Raw genomic sequence first — 11004 nt, 5'->3', positions numbered from 1 at the left:
AAACAGAAAGTGAGACAGAGGTTTTCAAAAGGCGAGAGCTGCAGCTCTGGGTAGAAGAAACAGTTTCCCTGAAACCACAGGTCATGACATGATTACAAATTATCCTAGAAGAGGGTGTTTGGCATTCAAAATTTCTTCTTTGCTTCCATAGCAGGCAAAATAGTGATTTAATGGACTAAATTGTCTGGCCTGATTTTCCAGAAGGAACACCCACACAAGTGTATTTATTGCCTTAGTGGTGTTGGTTTCCAAAGTGATTGTATCAGGATACTCTCCCTCTATCTGTGCTTTCTCCATTTCCTTTCCACTCTCTGGACCTGCTAGAGTCCTGTGTTCACAGCAGTACAGAGCCATTTGGAAATGTTGCCCAAGGTTTTAGAGAAGAGGTCCATTCAGGAAAGGGGGTATAAAGGAGCAAATAACAGTCTCACCCTCTCCTAAGAAGGGGAGAAATGTTTGTCTACCAAAGCTGCCCCAGGTATCTTGGAGTGACCTTTTGAAGTAACTGGGAGAAGAGCAAGTTTTCCTGGCATAATCGCCCTTTGGAATTAGCGTAGAAAATCAAACAGGATCATATCTCTCTCCAAAGGAATCAGTTGACCAATGCCATCCAGATGCCACTGGGTAGAAAGAACACATTGTAGGGAAAAAATTTAAAAAAGGAGTTGGCTGAATAATTTCTAAAGGTTTCATGATCTCAGTTTTCATTTTTGTTTGACGAGTGTTAGAACTCGGCAGACTCTAAGATCTCATTGTGTCTAACATTCTGTGATGTCTGGGGGAGGAAAGTTTAAACATTAAAAACAAATAGAGAAATGGGAAAATCAATGTGTTCTCTTCCCAGTTGAGATATATAGTCCCCTGGACAATCTTTCTTTTTAAAGGTGTCTACTGTTCCAAATCCTCCAACCATTTCCTAATTTCTTCATTATCTTGTCACAAAATTTATATTTGTCTTCTTACTATTATATAAAACACACGACACATCAGTAGCACCTTCAGCAGTGAAAGGTAGATGTAAACAGTAAATGAAAATTCCCCACCTCAGTTTATTCCTCATTTATGTTTATTGTTAAAGACCCAAACTTCAGAAAGCAGAATGGCGAGTTGAAGTAGTGATTTTGATACCTGTAAGAAAGGAGAAAGAAAGAATTTCACTGAAGTCCTGGAAATGTGATATGATACAGTATAGACAGACATTTATTTTTTCTGAAATCGAGAGAGAATACCATCCTTTTCAATTTACCAACACACCAACTCCTTTCAAGCAGCTGGGCATTCTCTGATAACTAGTGGCATTTAATATTTTACCAGATGTTTATTCACTACTTTTATTCCCTTTTAAACTGTTGATGATACTCTTTGGCCATTTTTCTGTTTACAGATACATGCACATTAAAGATATTAACCCATTTTCTACTATAGAGATATTAATTTACCTTCTAGGTGAGCGATGTGCCGCTAGCCAATCACTATGTACTGAACACGTTTTCTTCGGTAGACACCTGTGGCTTTATTGGTGCAGCAGAGACCACTGCTCTATTAGGGCAGCCACAGGAGACGCCCTGAAAGGTCTCACACTCTTATCAATGAGCTACAGTAGTCAAGCCGCCCACTACGACCCTGGACTGATCAGATGTCAGCAAGCACCTTTGCTGCCCTGCAGTGATGCTGCCCCTCAGAGTCCCTGCCTGAATAACTGAGCTTAGAGTACTGCACTTACTCTGTCTGCGGGACGGGACTTCCTCCTTCAGGAGATCAGAGTTGAGCACGTCGGAGTTTCAGCAGGGACCTGAAGAGAGGGAAGGAGAGACAAGGACTGTGATTCCCAAGGAGACCTTCATTGCACTAAGAAATAAATGCAAGGGATTTTCACAGGCGCGGTCTCCATGTTCTGTCACCAAGAAAATGACCAGGTAAAAGAAGAGCACTGCTTTAGAAAGACAGTTGTGCAATCAAAATGAAGTGATGTCCAGTTTTACGTCCTTTGGAAAAGCTCTTAGAGAAATCTAAAATGATAACTAATTCACTAGTAATTGCAATTGCATGAGGAATGTCCATATACTGGAAACATTGCTTTTCTAAAAGAAGAACATATTTGGGCAAAATTTTTATGTTACATTTCAAGTAAGAATTAAATATTATCAGAATATTAAATGACAAACAGGGAGATGAAAAATTGTAACCCAGAAGCAAAAGAATTATAGCAGAAATTATTAAATTAACCAGCTGTTCATTCTAATGCACAAGTGAATTTTGGAACAAACTAAGACTAAATCACTATATTATCAAAATTAGATCATGTATAATTCTCAGCAGAACAGCCATTCTTTGATCATTCTCCTCATATATTCCTTTTTTTCTTATTGAAACTTTATTAAGCACTGAATATTGTAAAAAATTCATTTAGAGTAGCAATATTATAAGTACTATTTCATCAGTCAGGGTGAGTTTTACAATAGTAATAATTTAAAAGCAGAATATAATCACAGTAAGCAATTAAAGATGATCAATCTGTGTGGATACATGTTATAGCTCAAATTTGGCATTTAATTATATTTCTCTTCTCCTTCAGGCAAAATTCTCCTTTAGAATTATTTTTTGAAAAGTCCTTATAGTTTTGTTATTAAGTCTAGAAGACTTTTGGTGGAGTTCTTGGGGGTCTTCCACATAGAGTATCATGTCATTGCAAATAATGACCATTTAATTTCTTTGCTTTCTATCTTTATTCCTTTTATTTCTTTCTCTTGTCTAATTGCTGTGGCTAAGGTTCTCAGAACTAGGTTGAACAGGAGTGGTGATAGTGGACATCCTTGTCTTGTTCCTGATTTTAGCATGAAGGATTTCAGTTTCTGACCATTTAGTATAACGTTGGCTGTTGGTTTTTCATAGATGACTTTTATCAGGTTGAAATAAAGATCATCTATTCCAATTTTCTGTAGGGTTTTTATCATGAATGCATGTTGGATTTTGTCAAATGCTTTTTCTGCATCTATTGAGGTGATCATATAATTTTTGTCCTTGGTTTTGTTAATATAGTGTATTAGTTATTGATTTGTTTATGTTGAACCTTCCTTGCATCCCTGGGATGAATCCTACTTAGTCAGGGTGTATGATCTTTTTGACCCTCTGTATTCTGTTTGCCAGTATCTTATTGAGGATTTTTGTGCTATGTTCATTAGGGAGATTGCCTATAATACTCTTTTTCAGGTGGGTCTTTCTCTGCTTTTGGGATCAAGGTGATGCTTGCTTCCAGGAATGAATTGGGAGTATTGTTTCCCTTTCAATTTCATTGATGAGTTTAAACACAAGTGGCAGAAGTTCTTCTCTAAATGTCTGTAGAATTCAGCAGCAAAGCCATCAGGACCGTTTTTATTGTTTTTAATTTCATTGATTCATATTGGGGTGTTTAGAATTTTTAGGTCTTCTTTGTTCAATTTAGGTAATTCATGTGTATCTAGAAATCTGTCCATTTCTTCTGTGTTTTCCTTCTTATTGATGTACAGCTTCTCCAAGTAGGTATTGATGTTCCCCTGGATTTCTGCTGAGTCTGTTGTAATTTCACTATTTCACTCCTAACTGCATGGATTTGGGCCTTTTATTTCCTTTTTGATGAGAATGGCTAAGGGTTTGTCAATTTTTTTTATTCTTCTGAAGAACCAACTCTTTGCTTCATTGGCTTTATTGCTCTCTGCTCTTCCTTCATGGTATGCTTTACTTCTTCCCCACTCCTCCCTCCCTCTCTTCCGTCCCCAGATGTCCCCAGACGCCCTCCCATCTCTAAGTCTCCTCCCCTGTGTCCTCTCTTCTGTCCTTTAAATCACTCACACTTTGGTGTCTCATATGAGAGAAACCATGTGATACTTAACCTCCAGGGTCTGTAAATCTCTGTTGTTTATAAATTACTTGACCTGGCATATTCTGTTGCAGTGGCACAAAATGATCTAAGATAGTAAGTAAATGATTAAACAACACACTACACTGTATGCACACTAAGATAAATCTATCTAGATAATATTCTTAGGGACAAGAGACACTGCTTTCTATCTAGTTGTCTCCTTTTGTAGAAGGGAAATCAAAGTCATAAACCAGAGAGAGAGAGAGAGAGAGAGAGAGCGCATGAGAGAGAGGGAGGGAGGAGGGAGGGAGAGTGTCTTTGGTGGTGGAGACGGTTAAGGACATGGGCAGACGGTCTCCAGCCCTGGGGAGGCTGAGTGAAACAAGACGCTCTTATTGCATCCTCCAGGCTCTGCCTGGCTCCTCTACGGCCACCCTTCTGTCTTCCTGCTCCACCAGGGACCCCTCATATTCTCCCCAAGACCACTTCTTCCTCCTCCGTGCCTACTGGCGTCTCTTTCTGCCCCTCCTACTTGTGCATATTTCCCTGCAGGCAGCCTTCTGTCTACACAGCTCTGTGTCACTAGAGTACGTTTATCCTGCTTATTCTCCTTCCCAGCACTTCTCTCTACCTGGAATTACAGGGCCTCTCTATTGCCTGTGCCATGAGAATGCAACCTTCCTGAGGGCAGAAAGTAAACTTGATGAAAACATAAGTGCTTCCCCTTACGAAAGAAACCTGAAACAGATCTCCTACTCACCACGATCCTGTATCGTACCTGCTCTACGAGCTTCATTTCATCTTCATAATCGCCTGCCTAGAATAGTGATATTATCACCATTTACCAGAGGGAAAATATTTACACAGATATTAAATATCTGGGACAGGTTTCCAGCTTTAGTATCTTTTGGCTTTGGACCTTGAACTAAAAACAATGTAAAAGAAATGGGATTTCAAGGCAGGGAAGCAACAGGATTGCTCCCAGGTACAAAGTGGAAGAGTGAAAGCAGAATGTTGGGGTCCTAACTCTCGGGGAACAGATCACAGGGAGAATTTTCACAGAGCAGAAAAAAATGTGTCAGGTTGTCTAAGATCAGAAGAACTGAACGTGCAGTAATTTCTTTAAAAATATTTGCTTAATTGATGCAATAATTGTTCATACTGTTATCCAGTCAGTTAAGCATCATGTCTGAATATAAACTTACGGGTTCTTAGTGGACAGTGCTTTAAGAGCTCTTCAGGACCTGGCTTCCTGTTTCCTTGGGCAAATACCTGACATGTTCAAGACAAAGAACTCTCTTGTAATACCAAATACTCCAGCAGTGAAGCTGTGTTGCCTTCCCTTTGGTCAAACAAATTCTTCCTTCTTTCATTTTGCCTGTAGTTTGTTTTCTATGAAGTTTTCTCCTTTTCTTCAGTGTTTTTGTGAAGTACAAAGATCTGTTTCCTCATTATAACTTGTAAGATTGTCTTTTTCTACACAGTTTTACTGGCAGTGAAACGACTCTTTGATTTTCAGTAGTCAGTTCCTCTCTTGCCATGAACCATAAAGTTTATCTGGCCAAAAGGTCAGAGAGAATTTCTCTTATTCCTTAAGAAGCTGGGAAATTACTAGCTGGTTCCTGGAGTGCTCACATTTTCTCGGTTATCACTTAAGTAGACTTGACTATGCGTTCAGAGAGTCAAACACAGGCAAGACTGCAGGATCAAATACAAAATCACCAAATTGTAGGCCTCATATGGAAGTCAAACACATTGTGGTAGCCTGAGTTTGGTTAAAGCTAAGTTCTCTGCCAGGCTTTGACTCACATGAACAGATTATGAGCCAGTTCTACACAAAATACAAGTGGCTTGTTTGCCTCTTGACATTTACATGGAAAAGCCATAGTATAGACTGACTCAAATTAAGTTGAATGAATGAAGCTTCCTATGGGATTAACCAAGTGTGTCTAGTTTTGGCCCAAACATGTTTTGTGAAAGTTTTGTAAAAGTGATATAGTAATTAAGACTGCTAGCAATGGATCTAGTCCATGCAGAAGCACACTAACCACAAATACTTCTTTGGGAAGGTTGCCTAGCAATTCTTGTCTCTAAAATCCCTTATGAAATCCCAGAAGCATGGAATGTAATTAAAAGCAGTGTTTCCCAGGTGACCAGGGCTGTCTGTACAAACCAACATGTGGTTCCGCTGGCCGGCTCGTCTGTTTTCTATGGTTGCTCACGGTGCATTAGCAGCCAGTCAGGCCAGTTGTGGCCTCCTCAACTCCGGCAGACGGTTATGAATGCCACGTTTGAGAAAAGCCCCCGTTTGGGAAAACGTATTGGGTCACATAAAATGGGATTAAATGGACTCTTTTTTGGGAAAGCGTTCGGTAGGTAGAAAGGAATGCCGAGGTGACTCTGGGGTTTGGCAGAGCCATAGATGCCCCTTTCTGGTGGAAACACACTCCCTGGGCTGAAAGTCACTGCATGGGGGTGGAGGGTGGGAGAGCTACAGGAAGGGAGCTTCAGCCGAGTCCCATCCTGACCTTTGGATGGATGTTCGGAGTGCAGAGCAAGAAGCAGCCTGCAATTTCAAAAGAGGCCCGGGCGAGCTTGGCTACACCGGAGCTGAGCCCAGCAGGCTTTCTCCAGTGTTCGACCTGTGGGATGCAGCGAATGAGTGTGTGACCCATTTATCTGGTGTCTACAGCATTTACCGCAGCAACTTCACTTCATCCCAGCTCTGTGGTTCTAAACAGAGTTATAAAACTCATGCATTTCACTGCAAATGCCAGGGCTCTGTATCCACATGATCTGGGCTAGACAAGATGGGGTCTTGCAGGGAGGTGTGCCCCAGTGTAGAGCAGCATGTGTGGAATCCCTAGGGGTAATCAGAAACTGCTGTGGGAGCCTGGATTTCTGAGGACAGAGGAGAGGTGGTTCAGGACAGAGCCAGACTCCAGGTTTAGTTAGGCCCTGTCTCTGTCTGGGCTGTTATTATAAAACACACCGAGATTGGGTAGTTTACAGAATTTTTGCTCCATAGTTCTGGAGCCTGAGAAGACCAACATCAAAACAGCAACACTTTTTATTTTTTTTCTTTTTTCCACTACTGGGAACAGAACCCAGGGAACTACATCCCTTACCCTTGTTATTACTATTTTGAGGCAGTCTCATTAAATTGCACAAGCTGGCTTCAAACTTGCAATCCTCCTGCCTCAGCCTCTTGAGCAGCTGGGATTGCAAGTGTGCACCAGGATGTCCGGCTTCATGGCATCAGTATCTGGTGTCCAGTGAGGGCCTTCCTGCTCTGTGCTCCCATGGCAGAGGGCAAAAGCACCTAGCCAGGTCCCTCCAGTCTGATCCCATTCTTGAGGACAGAGCTCGCATGGCCCAATCCTCTGCAAAAGCCACACCTCTTAGAGCCATTGCATCAGAGCTAGGTTTCAACACAGTCCTGAGGATCTCACAGTCAAGCCAGGGCAGGAACTGCAAGAACTGGGATTCAAGCCCCTGAGAAATGATCCTCTATCCTCCCAGCTCTGTCATGATAAACTGTGACTGTAGAACTATCTTCCTGTCATCTCCACCTCCTGATGGGGAGGAAGCAGCAGAAAGCTGAGTCCCATGAGGTAGGTATGACAAAACTATTTGGATTTCTTCACAGGAGAAAAGTAAGCAAAATTGCCATGTGTTTTTGCTGTAATTTTACTGCATCAAGACCTAAATTTCAAAAGCAATTAAAGGGCTTACATTTCCTTCATGTATTGAAGTCACATATTTGACATAATTTGCTGATCAGGTGAGTCTAATGGAATTAACTCTGTAAAAGTCCTAAACCACTACACAAAATACTGTGTTGTTGTTTAATAGGATGAGATATATTCATGTTGTTTTCAAGTGTTTTGTTTTGTAACCTAGTATTTAGTTTTGCTTCTGCCCTTTAATATTATATAACACATTCTTTTTAAAAACCAAACGCTTTAGTGTATGAAGCACTAATTTCACAAAGTTTAAAAAGAGCTAAGTAAAAAGAGTAAGCTAATATTGTTTATTGCTATACATTTTTGCTTTCAGACAGGACAAAAGACAGAAGTGGAGCTGGGTCTGGTGGTGCACCCCTGTGATCTCAGCACACTGAGAGACTGAGGCAGGAGGGTCACAAGTTCCAGCCCAGTGTCAGCAACTTTACAATTTGAGGAGGTTGTGTTAAAATGGAGAGTAAGAGACCGGTCAGGGATGCAGCTCCGAGGAAAGGCCTTGCATTCAATCCCCAGGAGGAGGTAGGGGAGAAAACGAGGGACATGCTCCCTTCAGCTGGAAAAAAAATATTCTTACGTCTCCAGAGGAAAAGTCCTTCACACTGCTACCTCAGCAGAGCTTGTCCCACCTCAGCACCACGTTTCTAGGAGTCGCCAGCCCTGCACGTTTATGCTACCTGCATGGATGACGGACTCTGTTCCCATTCATGTCAGCACTGGGCCTCATCCAACAAAGCCCTGCAGGTATGGACTGGGTTTCATGTGGTTTCTCCTGAAAGGCAGTCAAATGGCAAGGATTTAAAGGTCGGCACAATTACAAGTCTACTGGCTCATTTTATGATTTGAACTTACAACACTATAGCTCTCACAGGAGGGGAGAAAACTTCTTTTATCTTACTATGTTTAGTTGCTGGGGAACTGAATTAAACCGACAGAAGACAGACTAACAGGAGGGTAAGGCTTGCTGGTATGGATGAGACATCCTATAGCATATAGGTGGGCTGTGGAACAGCTATGGTTAGGGATACACAGCTAGCTTCGTACATGAAAGGGAAGTGGGCGGGGGAGACACCTGCAGGAAGAACAGAAATGTTTTTCTAGAAAAGACAAATAGGTTTTTAGAGGAACAAATATAAGAAATGTGAGGACTGTTTGTTTTACAGATGTAATTATCTTTTCCCTCTCCTTCAGAGGCATAACCCTGGCATGAAGTTTATTTACATCTCTCGTCTTTGCTTAGCCCCACCTTGAAGGAGAATGTATGGAAAGTCATTTCCCAGTATTTGCAACTGTTAGTCCATAAGGAAGTGCTGCTGACTCTTTTTGAATTTGTTGGTTCTCATTTGCCTGCAGCTTAAAACAATACCATGCCAGAGTGGAGCATTCTTGTGGCCCTGCCTCTGGACACCGGCCACATGACCATATGCATTACTTTTACATCTCTGAAGAGCAGTGAGAGGCTTCATACCAAACGATATGATTTTGGTGAGTTCTTTGCTTGCAAGGGTAAGAAAAGAGAATAATTATCCTAGCTATAAATTTCCAAACCATAGCCAACACCCGCCTTAACAGATGGAGTCAAATACAGTCTTTCTTAAGGTTTATACAACGTTAAAAATAACAAACACAATATTTTGGCAAGAGAACACATAACAGAGGTAGAATATATTCAATTATACTTTCTCTTGATAGTAAAACAATACTGTAATATATTTAAGAATAAATTTGGTAGAACAACTTTGAAAGTTTACCATATCAATTCTGAAGTATTGCAAAATAATATGAGAAACACTTAGAGCATTCATATCATCAGTGCATGCTGCAGTTAGACTCAAGAATTTCCTTAAAACTTTAGATAAAGGAAATGTGGTATATACAAACCATGGAACTTTATTCAGGCTTAGAAATGAAGGCAATGCTTCTCTAGATGACAACGCAGATGGATCTGTAGGACTTTTCTTAAGAAAGGAGCCAGACACAGATAAACATTGCTTGATTCCATGTATATAAGTAAAATGATCAAATGCACTGAAACACAGAGTAAGATGTTACTCTCCCGGGTGTGTGTAGGAAGATGTGGGGATTTACTGTTAAATGGTGGTAAAATACTTACTGGAGAAATCATCCATCAGGTAGTCCTAGTTCCCTGGGCTTGTAGTAAGCAAACGGAAACCCAACACAGCACAAATGGTCCTCACTAGACTGAAAGTGCCAGCCCATCTCTTACCATTCTCATGGTAACGATCTGAACAAAGACACAGCTCTACTTTATCCAATCAAATATTTTCTTAACCTTGCTATTGCAATATCCTGTGAAACCCTTCCTCTCAGGCCTCTTTGGCAGAACTCCTGAACTCCTCTGAGTTTATAGCTACACAGTTCATGCATCCTTTCTGCCCAAATAAACACTTTACACTTTACACTAATATGCCAAAGCTTATCCTGTAACCCAAGTATAAAATTTCAGTTATGCAAGATGATTAATTTTGGAATTCTTCTGTACAACATTGTTCCTATAGCCAACAGTACCCTACAGTACATCAAAGAGTTATTAAAAAGATTAGTCTCATGTTAAGAGTTCATACCACAAAAAATATATTAAATATCTGGGCCAAGAGATAATTTTATAAAGAATCAGCATATTCATTCAATCTTCCATCTATAGTATTCCAAGATGTGCACAAATTAGCAGTCAAAAAAGTGTAAAGTTTAGACAAATATGACAACGATTGTTCTTTTTAGATAACAGGAGTATAATATGGACTAACATTCAAAGCTCACTGTGCATTAGGTTGTCTTGCAAAGATTATTTAAATTAGCTTATTTAATTCTCTTGGCCACCCTCTGAGTGTCTTGCTGCTGTATTTCATTGTTGAAGAAATTCAGGTATTGATAAAAGAAATGAATGAAAGACATTTTCTTAGAGTATGCAGCTGTAACCAATACCTGAGATTTGGTAATTTCTAAAAGATAGAAATTTATTCTCTGTAGCTCTGGAGGCTGAGTACAAAATCAAAGCACCAGAAAGCCTTGTGTCTGCTGACGGCCCATTCCTCAGACTCAGCATCTTGCAAGGCAGGCAGGAAGGAAAGGCAGAAGGGAGGGGAGGGGAGTAGCTACTCTGAGACCTCTTGTCAGATGAGTGATTCCCTCATGGGGTTGTCATCATGACTTACACCACCCCACCTCTTAATACTATTCATTATCAATTAGGTTTCAACATCCTGATTTTGGAGACACATTCAAACCGTAGCAGACATAGTACAAAATGATGAAATAGTTGGTTAAATCATCAGGTAATCACTGAGTTAAATCACTCATTCAACGAATATTTTTTGAGTCCATCTTACTCACCAGACACTTTGAGGCCTGGGAAATACAACTGTGAGAATATAGAAATGTTTTTGTCCCTAAGGGATGGAG

The 11004-nt window shown here is 40.5% G+C and overlaps 1 long non-coding RNA gene across 1 annotated transcript; it reads left to right on the top strand.

Moving 5' to 3' along the window:
• The first annotated feature begins 7310 nt into the window (after window positions 1-7310).
• Window positions 7311-9222, top strand: LOC104863380. The gene is made up of 3 exons (XR_780544.2): window positions 7311-7452; window positions 7898-8325; window positions 8935-9222. It is a non-coding gene; the product is annotated as an uncharacterized LOC104863380 (long non-coding RNA).
• The last annotated feature ends 1782 nt before the right edge of the window (window positions 9223-11004 follow it).

Source organism: Fukomys damarensis, unplaced genomic scaffold, assembly GCF_012274545.1.
Source record: "Fukomys damarensis isolate Sample0158 unplaced genomic scaffold, DMR_v1.0_HiC HiC_scaffold_14, whole genome shotgun sequence".
Taxonomy (NCBI): Eukaryota; Metazoa; Chordata; class Mammalia; order Rodentia; family Bathyergidae; genus Fukomys; species Fukomys damarensis.
The sequence above is the reverse complement of the archived record's forward strand: the minus strand, read 5'-3'. Positions and strand labels throughout refer to the sequence as shown.